The sequence below is a fragment of the Equus przewalskii genome, chromosome 1, assembly GCF_037783145.1.
Source record: "Equus przewalskii isolate Varuska chromosome 1, EquPr2, whole genome shotgun sequence".
In the NCBI taxonomy this organism is placed as follows: domain Eukaryota; kingdom Metazoa; phylum Chordata; class Mammalia; order Perissodactyla; family Equidae; genus Equus; species Equus przewalskii.
Window position 1 is genome coordinate 164205461 of NC_091831.1, and position 25089 is coordinate 164230549.

At 38.0% G+C, this 25089-nt stretch overlaps 1 long non-coding RNA gene across 3 annotated transcripts in view; it reads left to right on the forward strand.

Moving 5' to 3' along the window:
- The first annotated feature begins 237 nt into the window (after positions 1-237).
- Positions 238-25089, forward strand: part of LOC139084679 (uncharacterized) — a 95708-nt gene continuing 70856 nt past the window's right edge. Inside the window, exons 1-4 of one of the 3 annotated variants that reach the window (XR_011542244.1) lie at positions 8645-8723; positions 13023-13155; positions 20056-20180; positions 20481-20698. This is a non-coding gene — a long non-coding RNA (uncharacterized lncRNA). Of the gene's footprint in view, positions 322-8644; positions 8724-13022; positions 13156-20055; positions 20181-20480; positions 20699-25089 lie in introns of those variants that run through there. The other 2 variants (XR_011542243.1, XR_011542245.1) reach the window with 2 other exon arrangements.

A 25089-nucleotide genomic window follows, 5' to 3' on the forward strand; every position in this document is an offset into this window, starting at 1 on the left:
AGCGTGGGACCAGACAGACTTCTTAGCTGGATGACTTTTGACAAGTTTGTTAAACTTCTGAGTAGCAGTTTTTTATCTGAAATATGAAGATAGTAAGAGCCACCTCACCTGCTTTTGTGAGGATTAAATTTTAAATCAATGTAAAAGTACTGGTATGGTCTGGCTGGCAGTAGGTACTCAGTAAACATTCCTTCTCTGCCCTCATTTTGTCAATGTTTTCTTTCAAAAATGTTCTAGAACTGTGCTGTCCACTATGGTAACCACTAGCCACACGAGGCTATGGAGCACTTGACATGCGGCTCCTCTGAATTGACATGTACTGTAAGTATAAAGTGCACACTGGATTTTGAAGACTATTATGAAAAAAAGATAATGCAAAATATTTCATTTAATAATTATTTATACTGATTACATGTTGAAATGGCACTATTTTAGATATATTAAGGTGCATAAAATATATTATTAAATGAATTTCACCTGCTTCTTTTTATTTTTTTGTGTACCATCTGAAATTTTAAGTTACAGAGGAACTTGTGTCTCACATTATGTCTGTATTGAATAATGCTGATCCAGAAATGAGAAGATTCAAGAAATTCAAGGTTCTAAGAAAATTCCTAATCCGTATAAGAAAAGAAAAAGGTTTAACTATGTTTTCATACTTTAGAGTCCTTGTAGAGGGGAAGCATATTTTATTACAATCTTGTAAAGAACAAATCACACCAGCTAGCAAAGATTTTTGATTAGGCTCCTTCGATTTACAAGGTGAAAAGGAGGTTTTTTTGATTTATCCAGCATAATTTTAAAAATTGGAATAAAGTAGAAAACATCATACTGTAATCCCTGTTCTCTCTGCTTTGCACATAATGACTGCGTTGGGCAACACTTGAGCACAGATTCTTTACAGCTGAGGCAGCCAAGTTTCTCCCTGAACTAAGATTTATTGAGGTCTTGACCAGCCACAGTCCTTCACCTAGAGAGGGCCTTAGCCAATTTCTCAGAAGGTAGAGAGAGTGACAAGAGAAACTGCTAGTATTAGTTAGTCTGACCAACTTCTCCACACTGTAATAAAGCATCCTTTCTAAAAGGCAAACCTGATCATGTCTTTTTCCTTAAAATCTTTAATTACTCCTCATAGGTTTTAAGAAAAGGTTAGAAGGCTACTTTCTTGATCAGAAGTTTCCGTTCTTACATGCAAAGCTGTTTTCTCTCTTTGTCCCTATAAATGTGTGGCACACTGCAGGGGTAAGTTTCCTCTCAGCTGCACGTCTGCCATAGGGCATGCAGTCTAGCCACATACTCTTCTGGCCTACACACTCTTCTCCTGGGATGAAGAGAGCTCAGGAAAAATGTTTGCTTTGCTGTTCCTCTGTTGGTAAGTTTTTCTCCAAAAAAACACCCTCACTCTTTGCATCAGTCCCTCTAGAGTTAATATTACAGTGGAGAGACAGATAATAAATAAGGTAAGTATCTTAAATATATAGACTATTAGTGTCAACTGCTAAGGAAAAACAAGTATTGAAGGGGAATGAGACGTATACATTATAGAAGTTTGGATTTTGGATGGGGTGACCACGGAACACCTCAAAGAGAAAGTGACATTTGAGAAAAGAAATGAAGGAAGTGCTATTATCCTGTGACCCCATCCTGTGCCCTTGTCATTAGGAATATCTTTTGCCAGAGATTCAACCCTTTCCCCATAGACACAGTATGGGTAAATATGGGAAATGGCTGAAATTTGAGTAAATATGGGCAAATGCTAAGCAGGGCAGAAGACTTGTGAATGAGGCTTGCCAGGAGGTCAAGGGAAATGCAAATGACCCCCTTGAGACAAAGGGAACACCTTTCATTCTCCGTGTATTTTATCTTCCAGCATGACTGCTGTATCTGGCTCAGAATTTTTCAAAACATGGGTCTACTCTAGGTTCAATAGATGGCTCTGAGATTAGTTTAGTAGGTAGTAACCAACAGTAAAAAAAGGAATGGAAAATGATATCATTTGCTGCAGTACGGATAGGAATTATTTCAAACACATACACACACATTCAGCTATGTGTTTCCTGGGCAATGATGTAAAATGTATTTCTTACTCTAGGTCATGGGTAAAAGAGTTTGAAAAATACTGTGCTAAGTATAAGAAAACTTCTTAAATGGTGTCTCCTAAAGAGGGGTTAAGACAACGGACGAGGCAAGAAGGAAGGTGTCATTGACTCTCATCTCCAGGACATAGGAAAGCGGAGGGCTAAGTGAAGACAATCAGGCATTCATTTACCTCCCTCTGTTGAAAGAGAGATTAAAAACACTACAGTTGTGTTTCTTGTTTTGTTTTGTTTTTTGATGTCCCTTATGTGTGCCTATGGCATGTGTGTACAATTGTGTGTATTTCTCTGTATGTTAGCGGTTTACTATAGTGGTCACCAGGAAGACCCTGAGGAGAAAAGATAAAGAGCCTGCACACTTATTTTCCAAGGAAGTCAAGAAAGTTGGGGAGACTGTGCTACCCCACAGCTGACACGAACAGAATCCCAAGAGCTGGAAGGATGGTGGAAACTACAAGTGGAGAAGGTTGAGTCTGTGGGAGCCTCTGCAAAGAGAAGGAAATGAAGAACACAGGGAGCTAGTAGAGACCTGTGGAAATGTGTAAGAGCTGAGCTGTAGAGAGGCTCAAACAGGTCCCCAAATCCAGGCCACATTGGCATTTTCTAAGATTCAGTCTTGACCCTTCGCTTGGTCTCTCTACACTCCCTCCCACATTAAATCTATCTCTTCTGATTCTTCAGTTATACCTTTAATGCAGATGATTCTTAAATCTATGTCCATAAGCATAGTTTTTCCTGAATTCCTATCTAGTATCTTCAGATGCCTGCCGAGTGATTCTTCTTTGAATATCTCCCTCATTGTGTTTTCTGGCTGCCAGCTTAAATTGCATTTGGGACTATCCATATACATCTGGAGAGCTGGTGTGTCAAGCTCACTAGGTATATCCGTGAAAGAGAAAGTAAAGTACGTTTTAGTCTTTCCTAAAGATGTAAATAATGGAAAGTTAAACTCCACCAGGTTGGTTATAAAAATAGGAAGATAAAGACCTCTACAGCATAGATGGTGAGCTACACTAATACACATCAAGAAGGCAGCCTGCAATAGAAGGAGACTTCCACTATGCCCAGCAGAGGAGAGGAAGCGAAGGGAATCTTGAGGCGATTTCCTGATAAAGAAAGGAAGCCTTGTTTCCTTAATTCAATGGAGTGTGTGTGTGTGTGTGTGTGTGTGGGAGCATGTTTGTCTTTTCTCTAAAGCAGTTGCTATTTTTCTGTTGTTTCTGTGACCTCTGGTTTACTAGCAAATTGATGTCCTTTGGAGAAACATAAACTACTTTTAGATTAACACAGTTTCAAAGATATTGAAATCTTTCTCATTTGCCTAACTTTTGTCTTTCCCATTTGGATCTGATGATGCCCTTCAATTGGGAGAAAGTTACACTCAGAGTATTATTATTATTATTATTATTATTATTGGTGAGGAAGATTTGCCCTGAGCTAACATCTGTGCCAGTCCTCTGTTTTGTATGAGAGTCACTGCCACAGCATGGCTGACAAGTGGTGTAGGTCTGTGCCTGGGATCTGAACCTGTGTACCCAGGCCACTGAAGTGGAGGGCGCTGAACTTAACCAGTACACCACAGGGCTGGCCCGTAGAATCCTTTGGTTTTGGGTTTTTTGTTTTTTTTTTTGGATGAGGAAGATTGGCCTTGAATAAACATCTGTGTCAACCTTCCTCTATTTTGTATGTGGGACCCCATCACAGCATGGCTTGATGAGTGGTATGTAGGTCCATGCCTGGGACCTAATCCCACAAGACTTGGACCGCTGAAGTGGAGCACTCAAACTTAACCACTAGACCATTGGGCCAGCCCCTGGAATCCTTTGAGTTTTAAATAAAAAAAATTATAACAGTTTTTTCCCTTCTCTAGTATTTTGCTTATCTTTCTGATTAATGATGATGCCTCAAGAAATAGTTCAGTGGTATAGAAATTTTACTTGAAAGTTCCTTTTATAACCTGGGATATAATTCATCTGGGACAAAAGATGTAAAGTCATTTAGGGGAAGAATTGCTTTCTTACAATCTCACAGTTCTTGGGCTTCAATTTCCTCTTACCAACATTATTTTTGCTATCCTTGACAGAGAAGATGGAAATAAAATAAAAGTTGAGTGGTGTGACTTTTTCTTTGTCATGTGTTGTAAAAATGTTTCTCTGAAGCAACATGTTCATTTTCTCTGAAAGTTGCAACCCTATTTTGCGTGTCTTTAGCATTTTTGCTAAAATCTCGCTGGATTCTGGTTATTCTCCTTTGAAAAAATCATTCTTATACTTCTCAGCCACTCAAATATTTGTTGTTCGTTATACCCCTTTCTTCTCTCTTTTGTGCATGTTCTCATTTATAGATGAATTCAACAACCTTTTGTCCCTGTCACAGTCCAATGATTATTGTGGCTATGAAATGTGAATTATGATCATTAATTCTGGGCTCCTAGGTTGTCATGGAAAAATAAGAGAAAATGAGAGAAAGAGAGAGGTAGCTTTGTCCTTAAAATCTGTGACTTCAATCTATTTCTGAATGTCTCTCTTCATCCAAAGTTTTCTTCACTTAAGAGATTATATTCTTGGGCCAGCTCCAGTGGCCTAGTGGTTAAGTTTAGCACACTCTGCTTTGGTGGCCCAGATTTGGTTCCTGGGCACTGACCCACATCGCTCTGTCAGTGGCCATGCTGTGCTGGTGACCCACACACTAAAAAATAGAAGATGGTAAGGAATGTTAGCTCAGGGTGAATCTTCTTCAGGAAAAAAATAATTGTATTCTCTATGGAAATACAATTTCGCCATCATAAAAGCAACTAGAAAGTTTTTGTTTTTTTCATATTTTGTACTTTTTCAATAATGCAGATTATGATTATAGTTCTAAAATTGAACTTATTTGGTTCATTATCCAATGAAATGGGACTATGAAATTCCAAATGGTGTAGCGACAATATTTATATCATAGTAACGAAATCGAAAAACTACACAGAATTCCACATTGCTCAGGAGGATCTGGACTAACAAAAATGGAGGCACACTGAAGAGGATTTAGATATAGCAGCTGTTATTGCCTTTATAGAGGTAAGAAGTCAAGGCTTAGAAAATTTAGAGACTGGTTTGTCCATGAGAGTAGGGCAGCCTTTAAACTCTTCAGGAATTTGTTTCCTGGAAGGCAACAGTCACCCTTGGGAAAGTTTCTTAATTCCAAGCCATTTGTGCATGTTTTGTCTTCCCACAGTTTCCAAGGATTTACTCTACTTGTTTAGTTTTCTCTAGATGTCACTACATATGTTTTTACTGGGGTTCTTCCCATTGGGAAATACAGAGTTCTAGAGTCACGCCTGCGGTTAAGTGAATGGCACTTGGGTAAGTCACATAAACTTTTCAAATATTCTTGTGGACTTGGGGGATCAAACGTATCAGTAAGAATATTAAGATGCATAAAGGACTTTAAACACACGTAAGCTATTTTTATTGGATTATGTAGGGAATACAGGCTCTATCTGAACCAAGTTGCTAGCATACAAAAATGCTGAAGAGGATTTTTAAACTAAAAATAAGTGAAAAACCAATGTGTTCAGAAGGCCTGAAACTTACATCAGCTCAGGTAGCCAAGAAGCAAGTTAACAGAATGAAAAAAATAAAAGGAGGTGGTGATTAAATAAAATACCTGCTGATTTAGAATAATTGATAGATATTGAAAATGATTAACCCTATATTTAAAAAAATACTATAGGAAGTTTGCCTTTTTTTCTCTATTTTTACCTTGATCTTTCTTTGTAAATAAGGGTAAGTTGCTTAACATAGAGAAAATGACAACTAATGCTCACTGGGGATCATAGAGGAAGGACAAAATGTACTTTTATTTATATTATGACTTAAATCACATAAGAATCTAAAGCTCCAGAGATGAATACACTGTATATGAAATGGCCGCACCTCTGAAATATTAGCTGTCATTAACTTCCTTTGTAACAGAATAGTAGTCGTTCAGTTGTCTCCCATTGTGAAATAGTATCTTTGGCCTACCATTCTTTGGTCCAGAAGTTAAACTAATGTATTACAGGTAAATTGTGGAACTAAGTCAAGATTAATATTTAACGCCTACTAAACACACTTAGTATAATATGTAGCACTATTTACAGGATCGTAAAAATGACTTTTTATCTACAGTTTAACAAAATTTCATATGAGACAACACACTCTTCTGCAGTAGGAATAGACAAAATATAAAACCCCAAAGACATTAAATCTACTCAGATTTTTTTAAAGCTCATTAATGTACTCTTAAGCTAGTGTTGTAGGAGAGTTAAAATTCAGCTTTAAAGAAAGTGCTCTGTTCTAAGTTTTAGCCTTAAGTTCATTAAATCTCCTTAATGCATCTAAGTCCTCTCTATCAAGCAGAAATTAGTGAAAAGAGTTTTAAATCACGTTCATTCTCTCAAAATTGTTTAAAATATGCTTATGTATCATTACTGAGCACAATCCAGTATTTTTATTGTAATAAGTAATTCGAAAAATTCCCAGTAGAAATCATCTAAAAACATTCTTGCTGAAAACAGAACTTACCATGAGCTTGAAAACGTACTTTTGCTTTTCAAATTCTTAGTCCTGTATTTTTGCTTTAGGTTTTTAATCAGATCTATTTCAACAGATCAAAACTTACCCCAGCTCTGCCCAAGGTTATGCAGTTTAGCAGAGGACAGCATTTTGTACTCAGCAAGTTTTACAGGGTAGAACGAAAACATGTTCGTAGATTAATGATGTAGTATTCTTTATGATTAAATTTTCAAATGAAGAGTTGCAGCATCAAGTAGTGGAAATAACACTGGGGCTGCAGTTAGGAGAACGGAGTTGGAGCTCATTTATGAGTTGAGTAACCTTGTGAAGTCATTTGTTCTCCGTGAGGCTGTTTTTCTCAGTCTGAGAGGATGATAAAAGCCAACTCGTAGCATCATTGAGAGGCAACTGCAAAAGTCCGCAGATCAATGTCAGGTTTCTACTAGTTAGTCAATAAATACTTGTTTGTTTTTTATTTTTGTAAGAAACAGTAAGGTTTTTATACTCTAGTAAGATACATTCAAAGCCTTATCACCTGGTTTTTATATTTAGTTATTTGGGTACATTAAGAGGTCTAATTTGCTCATTAAATTACAGTATGAGTTTAGTTTTGGAAGGACTACCGCATTTATTTGACAGAATGATCCTGATTTTATTGTCTTACTTGGTGAGAAGGAAGATGTATGGCCACTTTATATATACACAGCCGGGTTTAGTACATAAAGAAAAATCCACAGCTTTATAGAACCTCTAAAATTTTAGATGCTTATCGTTTCAGCTGAGGGAAAAAAATGTTAACCTGGAATTTTTTCTTTTTCTTTCTAGCAAATCTAAGGCTGTTCAGCAACTCTATAACTGTAAATACCTACCTTTGGGGTTGCTTGGGGAATTGGTAGAAATCATATGGAAAAATCTAGCTTGGAAGTGACCTCTAGATTTCCTTTCCCAGCTGCTGGAGGAAGAATGTATTTGGGAAGCAGTGTATTTAAGCTTCAGGAGATCAGGGTGTGGGTACTGGCCAAGATGCTGTTGGTTGCGACTTGATGAGGTGACTTATTTGTGGAGTGGGAGCGACAACTGTGTTGGAAGCTAGGTGATGTCTGCCCGAAGCACTGTGCTATAATGGTGGACACATGTGCAAGAAGATTAACGGGAAACCAGGCTTAACAGACTGTTGAAGTGCTAAAGAGCGAACTCAAAGACCTTGTCCATCTGCATTGACCTTCGGGTTGAAACTAGGTAGAGCCCAGTGCGCTACATGCTATTTGCCCTGGAGTGCTCCTCGGTCACACAGAAATATGATTTTCTTTTCTGATTTGAATCAAATCTTCAACATGAAATGTTAACAAAAACATCTAGCCTAGGGTTTAAAAATGTATTCACCACAGAAAGACTTGGAAATATTTAATGCTTCAAATAATTTTCTCTAGCCTCTGAGATATCTTGCACTAAAAATGTCTTTCTGCTGGAGTATTTTCTAAAATATTAGTTTCCACTTTTACTTTTTGCTCCCAGGACAACTATTCCTCTGAACCAAAACAGCTCCTTTATTTTATTTTTTCCTTTTTTATTTTTTTCTGGTTCTGAAATAACCCATCCTGAAGACATAAACAACTTGCCTTGATGGCTAGCCAAGACTCTGTCCTGCCCCGGACCTCCTCCTACTCTTTCATTTCTTACCCCAAGGAGCAGTAAACATGAATCTTGACCCACCAATGCAGCCTCAGAACGGAGAAGAGATACACCACAGCTAAAGAGTAGGTACCAATAAAAACAATGCCTCAATTCGATGATATTAAATATGCTGGGAAGACAGTCTCCAAGAGAAAGGATAAATAACCTACATAATGAAGAATTAGTTAGCAGTGTTATGTAAATATTGTAGCAGCATCAATGAGGAGGTAAGCAGAAGTATTTTAAGACACTATATTATACAATACACTGTGCACTGTTTCCTGGTGATAAGGTTTTTAAAGCATCTTTATAAGCTCTTCTTCTCTGTTGTGACAGGATTATTTTTGCACCTTTGGAAAGCAACTGAAAAAGGAAGCTTGGAAAAAATCCTGCCTAACAAAGCAGCCATACTCAAGTAACTTAAATTATAAGAAATAACTGATTCAAGATACAAGAATAGATTTAAGATATAAGGTTAAAACATAAGTGTAAATGGTATCCTCAGTTTTTTACAATGCTGTATATTCTTGTCAGCGCAGTGAAATGCTAAAATGGCCAAGGATGAAATTGTTTTGATTATTATTCTACTGAATTTTAAGTATCCACTGAAGCAGTTATTTCACATAATAACACCCAGAAACAATAACACACATGATGGATGAACTTGGGTGAATGGATAATGTAATGTACAAATTATCCAAAAGGAAATCACATTAGTTTAGAGAAATGTTTTAGCTACTGGCATCAATAAATTGATCCCCCCCCACTACTCTTCAGAAAAAGTTACATTTTCACCTTGTTGCACCTCTGAAAACCTCAATTTTAGAATGACAAAATATTTAAATATTTTGGACATGTCTAGATGTTAAATATTTCTCCAGAGAGTACTGACTCTTGATTTGACAGTGGTTCACAAATCACAGAAACTCCAAAATTCTAAATCTCATTTTAGGTATTGGTGTAAGAAATGTTAATGTTTTGATTTAGTGAAATGGTAAAAAGGTAGATACTAGAAAAAATAAAGAAATGGAAATGTTTTAGATAATAAACAAATGAATAATTAGGTATAATTAATCAACCTCTTTATACAACCAACTCGTGAAGGTCTAGCTATGTTGGAATCATTTGTGGACTTTCTACAGAGAATGTTTAATTGAAAGATGCCTTCTCCCTATATTCTTCCTATTGCCATCAGTTGCTATATCCTCAAGAAAGGCAAACACATTATAATATTAGTGATGTTTTAGTCAAGAGCCCACCAGAGACGGGATATATCTGGGAACAGAAACCAGAAGCCCGAATGTGCTGAATCAAAGTAGTAAACACAGATACAAGGAAAATCTTTAGGTTGAAGTCAGATTAAAAAAAGAGAAAGTCAAAATATAGAAATGCAGGCACAGGCTAGGATCTAGGAGTTGCATCCAGGTAACCACCAGGCAGATGAGAACAGAATGCATTTAACAGTGGCAATCAGGTGTCCAGAAATGAATCAAATCTCTGGGGGCCTAGGAGATCAAGGTCAAGGTTAAGGGCTTAGAGACAAAATAGTCTTTCATATTGGAAAAATCCCGTTTCAGATGTTATTTATAATCCCAGACCCAAGAGCTGTGGAATTTGATTCCGTTTATGAATGGCCAAGTCGTGTCAAGTCAGTCTCTCTGTGTGTGCTCCCTAGTTGGTTGCAGTTGGTCTTCTGTCTTAGTCCATTGAGACTAAAAGCACTGTAAAGGACTCTACACAATGAGGAGCATTAGCCTTCTCAAATCTCCTGTCTCCTCCCACCACCAAGCCGTTTACCAAACCTAATTACAATGTAAATATGTGAATGGTTAATGAGCTGCAGGAAAATTAGAAGGGAAAGAGATTGATGGATATTTGTGAGCTGGGCCAGAGGTGGCATAGTTGGAACCTGAGATGCCACTGAGCCATCTGAGGCTACACTTTTACTGAGGAAGCATATGGAAATGGAACAGGGAACAAGGTCTTCAAGCTTGTTTTCCTGAGTTCTGAACTGGGATTTGGGAGGCATTTTTCAGGAGCACTGGTCTTCAAATCTTTGGGAAATTGAATTTAGGCTAACTTTACTTTACAGTTTCTCTTGTCTTGTTCCCTGGGATCTCGTTGAACAGAGCAGACGCGATCAGAAGAAGCCTGTTGCAATCAACATTTCTATGAAAGAAAAACTCCAGGGAACTCAGTCGGAAAATGGCTGCTCTAAAGATGAGGGTTTTGTTAAAGTCCAAATATTTATCATAATGTTGAGTTTTGAATTGTCACACAAGGCAAGGAATGTTAACTAATTTAGGCAAACTTTCACACCTCCAAAACATCCAATTGTGGAAAACAAGATTTTAAAAACCTGAATTATCCATGAAATATTAAATATTATTATTTACTATTTCACGTTAGCTTTCATCTCAGAAATAAGATAAAACCATTTTGTTTTATTTTATTTTTATGGAGAACATTTTAATACAACTTACTGTTAATACTTTGGAATCTAATCCATGGTCATTTGTCCTGGAAACCAATCAGTCAAAGCTTTACAGCCTGAAAAGTGAAAAACAATTTTTTTTTTAAACCTAAACAGGCTGGTGCAGAATGAACCTCATCTTGATAGGAGAGTATAGTTAATAATAAAGGATAATATCAGCCACATTTAGTTTTCGAGAAAATTCTCCTAAAGTACGGAGCATCATCTGATTGGCTAACTTGTTCTACATCTTCATGATCAGATTCCAGATTATCCTAAAATATAACTCCTTTCTGGATTTCCAAGTAAAACTATCATTTTAGTTCTGGGACTTTCGTCTTTAAAACAGCATTTTTTTCTATTGAATATAGTAATCAAAATTAACCAAATTAAATATATGAATCAAACTGTTGTCTTCCTAATTTCCCTTCCCACTTTTTTTTTTCCCTTCTCAGCTCTCTTCATTTGGGGTCGCTTTCCCTTCTGTTCGAATGAGGTTATGATAGAGGCCCCACAGATTGTGGGCTAGAAATGGGCACATGATGCTAGCTGGGGTCAATCGGGTTACTTGATTAGGATTTTATGTAGAGGCTCTGGCAAATAAATGCTCTCTCCTTCCTCTGGTGTTGCTAACCCAGGATTTGTGCACCTGGAGTCAACCGCAGGCCATGCCCATCTCCCACTACTTAGAAGCATCAAATGCTCAATTGGAAAAAATGAGGAGGAAAAAAACAGCGATAAAGAAAGATGGGGAGAGCAAAAGAAGGAGTAAGAGAAAAACGGAGGGAGAAAGAAGGCAGCAAGGTTGGGGGCATAGGAAGAAGGAAGCGGGAGACCTAATCCAGTATCTGGATCTCCATCTGTTCTGTTCAGGAAACTGTATAAATCTCCCAACTCCTTTTATTTTCCTTAGACTAGTTGGAGTTGGGATTCTGTCATTTGAAATTGAAAATGTCCCAACTAATATACTGTTTATTTATTTATTTATTGCTGAGGAAGATTAGCCCTGAGGTAACATCTGTGCCAATCTTCCTTGATATGTGGGTCACTACCACAGTATGGCTGACAAATGATATAGGTCCACACCTGGAATCCAAACCCACCAACCGAGGCCGCCAAAGCAGAGCATGCTGAACTTAACCACCATGCCTTGGGGCTGGCCCCTAATATACTATTTAAAGGGATTTTTCCTTGGTACGAAATGTGTCTACGTTTCTCCAACTTTCCAAGATTTGGCAATTAATTTAAACTCTTAAGTGAACTGGTTGGCTTAACTTTAAGATATGTGCTTTTCAGAAATTAATTTCAACAGGTAATAATGTTGATAGCATCCCAAATTTCACTCCTTTAAGGTCATTATTATGGAATTTTTGGAATTGAACTAATTTAAATACATAAAACCAATGATCTCTATTCAAATGGTTTCTATGGCCTCCAACATTCATATAAGGATTTGTTTATTTTAATATTGAACATTGCAAAGAATAAATTAAAAACAAAATGTGTTTAGGATTCTAAATATAGCATTATTTAAAAAGCTATCTACCCTAAAAAAATCACCAACTATCTATCCTATGTTACAGCTTAATTTTAATTTTTATTATTTAAATGTGCTTCTAGCAGATGAAACTATACATATTTGTTTGGAAATCAGGTATTTTTTAAAAATAGATTTTACTTTTTAGAGCACTTTTAGGTTCACAGAAAAATTGAGCAGAAGATGCAGAGATTTCCCGTATACCCCCTGCCCCGACATATACCCAGCCTCCCTCACTATCAAAATCTTGCTCCAGAGGGGTACATTTGCTGTGTTTGATGAACCTACGTTGACACATCATTATTACACAAAGTCCATAGTTTACATTAGAGTTCACTCTTGGTGTTGTACATTCTATGGGTTTGGGCAAATGTATAATGACACATATTCTCCATTATAGAGTCCTACAGAGTAGTTTCATTGCCCTAAAAGTCCTCTGTGCTCTGTCTATTCCCCCCTCCCTTCCTTCCAATCCCTGGCAACTATTGATCCTTTCACTGTCTCCACAGTTCTGCCTTTTCCAGAATATCATAGAATTGTAATCATAGAATAGACAGCCTTTTCAGTTGGCTGATTTCACTGGGTAATATGCATTTAGGTTTCCTACATATCTTTTCATGGCTTTAGTTCATTTCTTTTTAGTGCAGAATAATATTCTATTGTCTGAATGTAACACCGTTTATTTACCCATTCACTTACTGAAGGTCATCTTGATTATTTCCAAGTTTTGGCAATTAAGAATAAAGCTGTTATAAACATTCATGAGCAGCTTTTTGTGTGGACACGAATTTTCAACTCTTCAGTAAATACCAAGGAACACAACTGCTGGATTGTGTGGTAAGAGTATGTTTAGTTATGTAAGAAACTGCCAAGCTGTCTTGCAAAGTGGCTGGACCATTTTGCATTCCCACCAGCAGTGAATCAGAGCTCCTGTTACTCTGCATCTTACCAGCATTTGGTGTTGTGTTTTGATTTTGGTGTGTGTAGTGATATCTCATTGTTGTTTTAATTTGCAATTCCTTAATGACATATGATGTTGAGCATCTTTTCATATGCTTATTTGCCATCTGTATATCTTCTTTGGTGAAGTGTCTGTTCAGATCTTTTGCCTATTTTTTTAATTGGGTTTTTCGTCTTATTGTTGAGTTCAGGTACTTCGTAGCAGGAAAATATAGTAATTCATTCTTGGAATGTGTTATTTCTAAAATAGAGCTACAAAAAAGTGCAATATACTCTAATTAAGGACAGTGACCTTACATATTTTCCAGATCTTGGGAATATTTTTTTCCTCCTAAGGGTTTTATGTGAATTTGTCCTTTTAAGCAATAATCACTCTAATACTAATTGCTCATTTAGGTGCTTTATTGTTTTCAAAGCAGGTCCACACAAGGTTGCCATGAAATTAAATTAGATAGCCTGTTTTCATGAGCAGTTATTCTCCCCATTTTTAAAATAGAGAAGCTAAGCTTCAAAGGTTATATTGTTTACCCAAAGCTCCAAAGTTGGTTTGCAGAGATGGGACCTCAACTCTTACCTCTGACTCAAAGCACAGCTGCTGGAAGAGGTTTGGAGAAGTCTGTATTTTTCTTTTCAAGGCAGGAGAGACTATATTTTCCGAGAGAGATGAAAGTTTTATGTTTGTGTTATTAGCAGGCTGTCTTCACGAAAAATGTAATGGCGAATTTAAAGATCACCAAAACAGTACTCACTATTTACTAAACATGCGATTTTATTTTCTATCCTGAGGGTTGTCTTGTTTTGCAGATGAGGCCTGTGATGATCTGTGCACAAGAGTATCTACCTCGGGATGCCAATCATTTAACCAATTCTTTCCCAGCTCCTTTGAAAAGTCTGCTTTATCACAAACTTTATTTGTAAAAAGATTTGAGTTTCTACAGTGGCGCATCAATCTGTTTATTGACTCCTAGGCCAACATCACATTGTTCTAATTATTATAACTTCAAAATGCATGTTAAAAGAACGATATGAGTCTATATCATATAGAAATATGACATCAATATTCTGTAGAATAAAGAGGTAATATTCAAATCCTTCTTGTATTTACCTCCATAGAAATGTGTTTCTGTGGCTATTTCTTTCTTATAAAGTTTTAGATAGTATCTTTTGACTCCCTGCTATGTATTGATTACACTACGTAAGCAAAATGGCAATACTAACATTTCAATATTTATTTTGCTTAATATTTTATTCTATGAATTCTGGGCACATTTGAAAATGAAAAATAAAACTGATAAAGTGTTCAGACTTCATAAAATAAAATTAAATCAGTGAAAGTAAAACACTTTAAATGCAAAAATTCAGAAATATTTTATAAAATGTGTCTCTGTTCACTGGGTCCCTATGACTTTCTTTGATGTCAGCTCTCTCTTCCCCTCCGCCTTCAATGACATCATCAGAGTTAATTCTGATGCTGCTGGAATTTTGGGGAGACCCTCAGCAGCTGCGACTGTGTTTGGCTGCCCTGAGAGGAACTTTGCAGGTCTTTACCTCAAGGAAAACCCACTGCCTTATCCAGTGGCTGTAAAAGGCAGTCGTTTTGATTTCTCTTTCAGATAACCCAGGAGGCTTGGTGTTACCTGTGGTCTAAACCCTTTTCTTCTCACTAGGGAGATTAGTTCTTTTCAGAAGGTTTCACCCAGCATGTCCATGCACAGCCTTTTTAGTTAAGAAAAATGGGAGGGGTCACGCGAGTGACAGTCAAACTGAACAGTCAAACTGGACTGGCATGGCTAAGATAGTGTCAGGGATGGTGGATGAGAAGGCGGAGAAAAGGGCAGGAGGAAGGATTGCTCAGAAAGCTGGTGAATAAAGCTGCTGATCAATGTGTGAAATAATGTATCTTGGTGCTTGAGAATGGCACAGTGTATGGAAATGCAAAAATTGATTTTGCTATTACTACCACCATGAAGACGAAGAATGAGTTTTCTTATAAACCTTCCTTTTACCATACTTTTCCCCTCATTCTCAATTCAGAATTTTTGTAGAGTTGGCAGTCAGAATTTACATGATTATGCCCATAAATATTATTCATGGCTAAGCCACATAGTGTACTGTACATTTATTTTCTTGTGCAACTTTTTTTCCCCTAGGGTTAATGTTTTCCATTGCTGTTTTTTATTTCTATTTCTGTTGCTCCTTCGAGGCCAGCAGGAGAGGGAGATCAAATTCCTAGCATAAGAGAGTCTTATAAAATGTAATGACAGGAGTGACATCCTAACTTCTTTGCCATACACTGTTGGTAAGAAGCAGTTTACAAGTCCCACCCAAACTCCAGGAGAGGGAATTACACAAAAGTGTAAGTACCAGGAGGCCAGAATTGTGGGGGCCAATCTCTTTGTTTTATTCCTTTCCTAGTACACGTTCAGCCCTATACTGGCCAACAGAGTCAAGAACACTTCTTTTATCCTGTTAAATATGTCAGTCCTCCTTCTCCATCCTTTTTTGAGAAGTGCTTTCTGGAGCCTTCTAACCTCTTGCTGCAGTTTGGACTGTTGCTTTCTGGCCCTGCTGCACAGCTGTTATCCTAGGATTTTCATTTACCATCACACAGGATTCCCTTTGCTTGATTCCTGGTTTGCATCAGCATTTTCCTGGAGCCTATGCCTTTTTCCTTCTATTTTTCTACGGTATTTTAGAAATCTTGTTCGGGGAAATTATCATACTAGCAATTTTGATTTCAACTCTGTCTGTCTCTCTCTCTTCCCCTTGCCATTGTATTCCCTAAAGCCTGTTAAGCATTGGAGATTTGTTCCTTCTGAGACAGTGGAAATATAGATAAATTTTGTGCAGAAAAATGCATTGAGCTGCATAGAAAAGGCAAAAAAAAAAAAAAGAATGGATAAGTGAATAAACACAGCTCTTCTTACATCTGCATAACTTTTTTTTTACAGCTTACATCTTTACGTAGCTAAACATGACAAGTTTGACTTCCCATTTGATATGATATTTTGGCTAGGTAACGAATTATCAGTCGGAAGTAAATTTGCATTAGAATTTTGAAGGTGTTGCTCCAGTGTCTTCCATTTTTCGTATTGCTGCTGCTGAGAGTGATTTCATTCTGAAGTGTGAGTCCTTGTGTATGACCTTGTTGTCTCTACAAGCTTTCAGTATCCTTTCTCTATCCTTTTATTTTGAAATTTTATGACATCGTGCTTTATGAATCTTTTTTCATTGTTTTTTCTTTCTTAACTGTTTATTTTTTAACTCAGACACTTAGTTTTTTCAGTTCTAAATCATTTTCTTGTATTGTTTCTTTGAAAATTCTTTTCCCTTTGTTTTATCTGTTCTCTCTTTGTGGAACTCCTGAAATGGTCTTCTGATTTTCTTATAATTTCTTTCTTATTTTCCATTTCTTTGTCTTTTTGTTTAATTTTCCAGGAGATTAGCTTGACATTACCTTCCAGCTCTTCTATTAAATTTTTAAAATTTCTGCTATAAAGGTGGTAATTTCTGGCAGTTCTTATTTTATCGATCTCATATTTTCTTTTCTCGTATCATCCTGATATGATTTTCTTTCTCTTTTTTTCTTTTTAAAGTGTGCTTTTTTTGGTGAGGAAGATTGGCCCTGAGCTAACATTTGTCGCCAATCTTCCTATGCTTTTTTTCCCTCCCCAAAGCCCCAGGACATAGTTGTATATCCTCATTCTAGGCCATTCTAGTTCTTCCGTGTGGGATGCCGCCACAGCATGGCTTGATCAGTGGTGTGTAGGTCTGCGCCCAGGATCCGAACTGACAACCCCGGGCCACTGAAGTGAAGTGTGCGAACTTAACCACTCAGCCATGGGGCTGAACACCTGAGATTATTTCTCGATTCAGTATTTTTATGCTCTCTCTGATGTCATTGATTGCTTATACTTTTGAAATTTATTTCTTCCTTAAAGTTTCTTTAGTCCTTTCTCTGTTTTTAGTCTGTTTTTCATGTTAGAGGCTTTCCTTGAATATCTAAAGATACCAAGTTGATAGTTTTAATGTGAGACTGCAGCACCAAAAAGCCATTTGACGTCATCAGAGTTAATTCTGATGTGGCTAGAATTTGGGGAGACTCTCACCAGCATGTGTGGCTGAGGCTCGTCATTACGTACCACAATACAGGGTTATTGGGTGAGAAGTAGACTCTCATATTGGGGGATCTTTAAATGTTAGGATTTATATGTCTTTTCTCTTGGGATGATTAGTTTTCAGAGACAAAGCCTCCATTCCCCTTCCTGGGGGTTTGTCTGGCTGTCAGTAAGGGACCCTAGGATGGGGTCTCTTTGTTTAGAATGCAGGATTTCATGATTTCCTTTACTTTGAATATGGCCACACATTGGCCTGCAATTTTGCTTGATGTCCCTAGGTCCATAGCTCCATTGTTCAGACTCTCTGTACATTAACCTGATGTATTCCCCCCTAGGCGAGGGAGAAGCAGTTTCTGAAAGATGGAGAAGATCTCGTTTCAAACTTCTGAAGCAAATTATCCACCCAACCTCTTGTTTTCAGCCTCACCCCTCACTGTGGCTTTCAGAGATATCTGGTGCTTCAAAATCAAGAGTTTTTCCAGGATTTTGCCTAGATTTTCTATCAAAGTGAGAATTAAGTTGATTCTCATTGGTCTCATCCTTCTGCAGACAGTTTTCATCTTTTATATTTTCCATCTATGACTAAATCATAGCTTTTAATATGTGGTTAATAAATCAAGGGTTCCCTATCTCTCACTGTAGACTCCCTTGAAGATTAAAAAAATAAGGCAGAGTAGACTATTGTATTTTAGCCACCTGTCCCATTTAAAGTCCTCTGGATGTGTTTGGATTCATTTTAGGATCTGGACAAATGATTGTCCAGATTTAACATTATTTAATTGGACAAGAATAATTTTTTACGCAATTTCCAAATGTTTTCCTTAAGAATTCCTAAACAATGCTTGTCCTGAACAAACTCTTTAGCTGAAATACTTCAATAGATTTATGGCGCTAGATGATACTCTTTGAGAATACACTTTTCTCATCATGTGCCATCATGTCACAAACTGTAATTTTATTTTTAATTGCTTAAAATTTGCTACCTGGTTGCTTAATACTTAAATTTCCCCAGAAAAAAGACCTTAGACAAGTAGTTGTTTTTCACTCAGTGGAGTAAGAAAAAGGAGTAGCATAATAATCCAGTGTCTGTCGCTTAAAATCTAGGATCTATAGCTGTTGATCAACTTGAACTGTTAGCTGTAGGCGTCCATGAACTCAGGAATCAGCATTTCTCGTCTATCTCACCCATAGGAATCCTTTCCAAAAATAATTTGCTGCAGCACAGGTGAGATTCCTCAGAGGATCCAGCCAAGGTTGGTTTCTTCTTGTCTAGTTAAAGTCTTGGGCATGCTCCCTTCAGAGCAGTCTTGTTAATCGTTTATGTCATGGAGTTTTTAATTCCTGGGATGGTGACATTGAGCTCACAGACATAGTGTTCATTCCACTGTTGCTTCTGCTCACATGTCTAAGGTTTTACTCTGTTCAATATGTGTATATAGGGGCTGGCCTGTGGCGTAGCAGTTAAGTTCACCGCTCTCTGCTTTGGCGGTCCGGGGTCTGCTGGTTCAGATCCCACGCATGGACCTACGCACTCCTCATCAAGCCATGCAGTGGCAGGCATGTCACATGTGAAATAGAGGAAGATGGGCACAGATGTTAGCTCAGGGCCAATATTCCTCTGCAAGAAAAGAGGAGGATTAGTGGTGGCTGTTAGCTTGGGGATCATCTTCCTCAAAAAATAAAAAAAAAGGCATCTATAAATTTTGAACCACTGTCTTAATGCTTACCTTGCTTAGATGGCCTTATGGCTAATCTACAAAATCTATGGTTTAAAAAAATCTATAGTATTATTTTAATAATCATTAAATCATTAATAATTTGTACTCTCCTGTTTTTATTATTAATAATTGCCAGACTTATTTAAATATAAAGTTTTGTGACATATTTAGCTCTTACTTTATCTTCATTTTCTAATATCCAAGTAAGGGGGCAGAGTAATATCCCATTGGGAACTTGAAGTAGATAGGGAGTCAATACAATTCAAGATTTCACTTGGAGTAGATAGAGAGTCAATAAAATTCAAGATTTCCATTGGTCTTGCAGAGATAAATAAGATTAAATTAGACACAGCCAATGAAATGCAAAAATGTCGAAAAGACCCTAGGACAGACATTGCTAGTTGCCTACCCAATAGCTACTCTCCCGTCGCTTAATAACCAAATCCAACATGATTAAATACTTATCTTTCAGCCTTGCTTGCTGTTAGGGTTGATGATGTGACACAGTTCTGGCCAATGAGATGCATTCAGAAGTTTCTGTGTGTGGGAGAAGAGGCTTCTGAGGAAGTGGCATCAAAGGGACAGGCCTCCTTGCTTCTTTGGTGGCTTTTGTCTTTTGCCCTTTATTTTTCCACTTTCTTCCTGCCTAGAACTCAGATATCTGTGGAGGTGGAGTAGCCATCTTTTGATATGAGAAAAGACCCTAGGGCCATGAACACTTTTCTTCTTTAATTATTAATGTCTTTCAACACTTCTCTAAATGCGTTACAGAAGAGCTATCATGTCCATTCCTGAAATAGCACTGTTGTCAAAGTAGCTTGCACAGAACACTCATATAACCCTCATTAATCCATGTTTTTAAACACTTCTCTAAATGCTTTACAGATTGGCAAACACATCCTTTCACTTAAAAAAAAAAAAAACGTTTTTTCTCTTCACAGAACACAGGAATTCTCTTATAAGCATCGTTATTACGAGTCATGGATACTTTCTGGAGCAGCTGAATCCACCTTGGGTTTCCTTTTTATGTACCTCGGTTACATGAGAAAGACCATTCCCTATTTTGGTAAGTCATCCTAGTCAGATTTTCATCGAATACTACTGAATGTCATTCCCAACTGAGATGTCCTCCGTAGTCTCTGAGGAGACTCGTTTGCGTGTTGCTTACCTTCTACACCGCTGAATGACAAAGATTTCTGTGTCAAACTACGTCTCAGTGAAAATTGTTTAGTAATATCTGTATCTCTTGAAGGAACAGTAGTTTTGATCCCTTTCATCTTACTGAAACCTTGGAATTAGTTGAGACTCCTAAGTGACTATATGAGAAAAGTGAGCTTCCTGCCATAATGTTTTCTGTTCTCTGTAGCGTGTGGATAATCAGAGCTGTAGATGGAGATTTCTTCTTGCACGGAAGAAAATCTTAGGTGACATTTGTGGAAGAGGACGTACATGTCTCACTACTTGCTAAATTAGGACAACCACCCAGTCATCACTCTCCAGTTCTTGGAACTCTCTTCCAATGGTAGACCTCAAGATCATTCATTTCAACCATGGCATATGATGTTTAAAAATCATCTGTATAAGGTATGTAACAATTTAATATTGTGATCATTCCCATAAGATGTAATGTCTCTCTTAAGTACACTTGAAGTAAAAGTCTAAGAGACATTGAAGATGATATTTTTCAGAGTATGGTATACATGAATAATAGTCCAGTTGTACCAAGCTTAGCCCTGTGAATGCATTCCAGGAAATAGCAGGGCTAAATGAATCAGTGCTGTCACAGTCAGCTTGGCTTGGTCCCTATGGAATTGCATCCCCAACATCATTTATTCAAATCAATCAACATACAATTAGGGCTTTATTGGTTGATGACTTTATGTTTCTGTATCCTTTAGAATTGTTCTAATGGTGGATTTCGCTAGGACTGGCATATAATTTACCTCAATCTGAGAACTCACTTGCTAGACTCACAGTAAAACTGGCATTTTAATGCAACCCACACTGTAACCTATGATTGCTTATTCTTTGTAAAATAATCAAAGCGTCTTCAGATAATAAGGCATAATAGCACTAAAAGGGACCTTTGTGGAGTAAACAAAATAAAGAGATTAGAAAATGCCATGAAAATGGAGGAAAGTGCAGTAAAGGAGCTAAGCATTTATTTACATGAGAGGAAAACCTGTCATACTGGCTGATCAGTGCTATGAAGAATCATAACTATGTGGCTGTGCTAAATAAAGTATTGCTGTAGTCATTCAAATTCACTTAATACTTTTAAAAGCATTTTCTCATCCATTTTGCCTTCTAAGGCCCTTTAAAAAATTCCAAACGTGTACACTTCAATTTAATTTATGTTCAGTGTATCTGACTGTATTTTCACGCGTTAAATTAATTTTAACTTTAAAAACAGACTCAATGTCTGTTCCAGCCATGACAGAATAACTGGTGGCAGAATGACTCTCCTGCTGTAAACAACTACAGAACTGAACAAAATATGTAATGCACCTATTTTCTGAGACTGGACTATAGGCAGTGCAGAACTTTGAAAGCAGGGAAAGCTGCGAGGTGTGCCCCAGGTTCGCTGTGTCTTTCTGCCTGGAGCACTTTCAGTGTTGCCGAGCAGGGACGGGAAGCTTACGCAGAACCACAGGGTCACTGAGCTGGGCAGATAGAGATCAGAGTTGGGATTGCTCAAGTGGCTGGAATTTTTCAGAAGAGGAGCTTGATGGAGTGGAGCTCCAGAAGTCTGCATGAGGGTCTTGGTGGAGACATTGCTGCCCCTGTGCAGGGCAAGACCATGAGGCGTAGCAGACAGCGCCTGCTACAGGGCTGACAGCTGAAGGGAGGTACCGGAGGTCATGCAGTGCTGGGATGTTAGTGTTCAGGACCAGGCAGGGCAGAGAGGCCTTGATGAACACCTCATCCATTTAGCTGGTACTCCAGAAAGTTCACGTTTTAGGAGTAACCACTAGAGAATGAAGTAAGGATCACATTCCAAGGTCAACGACAAAGCCGAAATGGACCCTCTTTAACAAAGCGTGAAACAAACCCTGTAGGATCAAGAAGATCTGCCAGTAGTTTAACTGCCAGCCAAAGCAGAACTCAACACCTTTAAGGAAGACAATATAATGCAGATAATTCAGCCCAAACTCATGAGGCTGCTCGGAGTGAGGGAGGTGGCTGCGGAAGGAGCTGTCAGGGCTTGAGCAAGGGAGTGCCCCGGGTGAAGCCTTGGTTCAGAGGAAGAAGACAATCGACGGGCATGACACCACAGGGGTAAGATCCCTCAGGAGGACGGTGACTGCTTAGGGAAGCAGCCCACAGCAGCCGTCCTGGACCGCAGGGGACTGAAGAGACCTGACAGCTAGGGGCAACGTGTGATCCTGTGTTGGACCATTTCACAGCAGATATTACTGGGACAGTTGATGAAACTTGAACGGGGCTTCTGGGTGAAGGACATGTGACAGTTCTTGCAACTTTTCTGTAAATTTAATTTTTTTTAAATTAAAAAAAGTGAAGACAGGGAAATTGACATTTTTTGAAAAAATGAAGCCTCATCTTTTTTGATAGTATTAGATCTAATGCAGAGCAAATAAATTATGCCAACTCTCCAGTTTTCTTCCTGCTCTATGGCATCATGTTATACAATAACATAATGCATCGTGTGCCTTTATTCTGGATGAGCATGAATTTAATCCTTAGGTCTTAGAAATATATCAGCGTTGTACAGGTGTGGGAATCCTGACTAATACATAGATATAAATATTCGTTCTAAATAATAGGTTAATAAAACCAATAATTTATTCAGGGCTAGAACTTGGAAGCAAATAAACCTGTAACCAAAATGAAGGCCCATTTAATGACCACCACAGTGGAAAGTGTACACGTATCCCCCAAATTTACAGTGGATTGATACCCAGGTACGTACTGATGCATTGTAAGCAAAGCTGGGAAATGCCAAGGAGCTTTTTCTTAGAGGTTTCTAAGCCCTTGGGAGATGTTCCAAAACTGGACTCAAGTCACTGGCAGGAAGTACAAGCTCTGGAAAACTACTTGCTGCTGCTCCAAGGGCCATTTTAGGTTATTGGGGCTTATCCAGAATATTCTCCTGAAGTGACCTATGAGATGCATGGAGCCCTATAGTGCCTTTCAGAGAATTTGTGCAGCTTTCTCCTGCACAGATCTCCTCATGCCATTTGACAATGTGGAGGCAATGGCGGTGGCTGTGGTGGTGTGTTTGTGTGCGGGGGGCGGGTGGTGGGCAGGGACTTTGTAAGATGTGGGGGAACAGTGTAATTTGATTAGAATCATTGAAGAATGATCTACTTTGCTGGCATCAGTGGATAGAAACTGTGTATCCAGGATCCTCACGTCTTCCCACGTTGACTTCTTAATCTCTCTGTGTGCTGAAACCTACTACAGTGTTCAAAACATCATATGCAGACTGTTGCTAAACTGCTCAAGGGGCAAAGTAACTACGGAAACTTTCTGGGGAAACAGGACACATTTTGATGATAATATTTAGAAAGAGGTAGAGGAAAATAGGTTCAAACAGTAAATGGTGCTAAAAATCTTGTTTCAATTTTCTTGAACATGTACATTGTTTTCATTTTAAGTCTAACATTCATACCATGAATTCTTAAAATAATTATAAACTTCATTTGGTATATCTGTATGTAATTCATGCCTAACATGGAGGCAATACTTATATTTGTGAAAGGATGAGTCTATAATATGTAAGCAAACAATGATGCCCCAATTTTACTAATGGGCTTCAAGTTGTTTTTCGATTATTTTTCTTTACTTTAACTTCATGAGCAATAAATTGCATTCCTCACTATCACTAGTTCACGATACGTTTATATTATCTTTATTGCCCTTATGTTAAAAAAGTCCAAATTCAAATTGTTTTGGGGTAAAGAGTTTGGCTTCAATGTCCTACTTGTTCTCTAAATCACTCCAATTTACGTTTATGGCTGGGATTCTCTGATTCTTGTCTTTCTCTATGCTAAATCAAGAGCTTATATTGTCTCAATAAATAGTCTAAATATTCTAGGCCTTACAGTTTGTGACCATAAGGAGAGACAGCACTTTCTTTTTATACCTGAAGTGTAATGAGATGCATCCCCATTGTATTGACTGCCTGCAAACAGCATCCTCAAAATGTCTCCGGTTTATTTCTGAGATTCCCTCAGAGGCAGTCTCTCATAGGCCCCAAACTAGCTATCTATCAGATGAATTCATCACGACACAGCGTGTCCTCCTTGTTCTCTGCTCCTGCTTCTTCAGTTTTCACTTGTTCACTTCTGATTTCTGCAGAGTTGCTTATAGTGATTTCACTGCTGTGGATACCCACCATAAGAGCACCAGAGCACTGGAGTAAAGGCTAAAGATACTGTTTCAGTATTGTACTTCTAGTCCTCAGGACAGCTGAGCACTTCGTGGTTCCATGTGAAGTATGGTGTGATGGTTAATTCTGTGTGTCAGCTTCACTGGGACCCGAGATTCTCAGATTTCTGGTTAAACATTATTTCTGAGTATGTCTGTGAGGGTGTTTCTGGAAGAGATTAACATTTGAATTGGTGGCCTTAGAGTAAAGCAGATTGTCCCCAATGTGGGTGAGCTTCCTCCAATCCATTGAGGGCCTGAATAGAACAAAAAGGCAGAAGAAGGTCAAATTTACTACTTGAATACCTGACCACTTGAGCTGGGGCATTGATCTTCTCCTGCCCTTGATGCTCCTGGTTCTCAGATCCTCAGACCCAGGGTGGAATCTACACCATTGGCTCTCTGGCTCTTAGGCCTTTGAACTACACCACCAGCTTTCCTGTCTCTCCAACTTCCAGATGGCAGACTGTGGGACTTCTCAGCCTCTATAATCCAATGAGCCAATTCCTTATAATAAATTTCATTATATATCTATATCTATATCTATATCTATATCTATATCTATATCTATATATATGTATCTC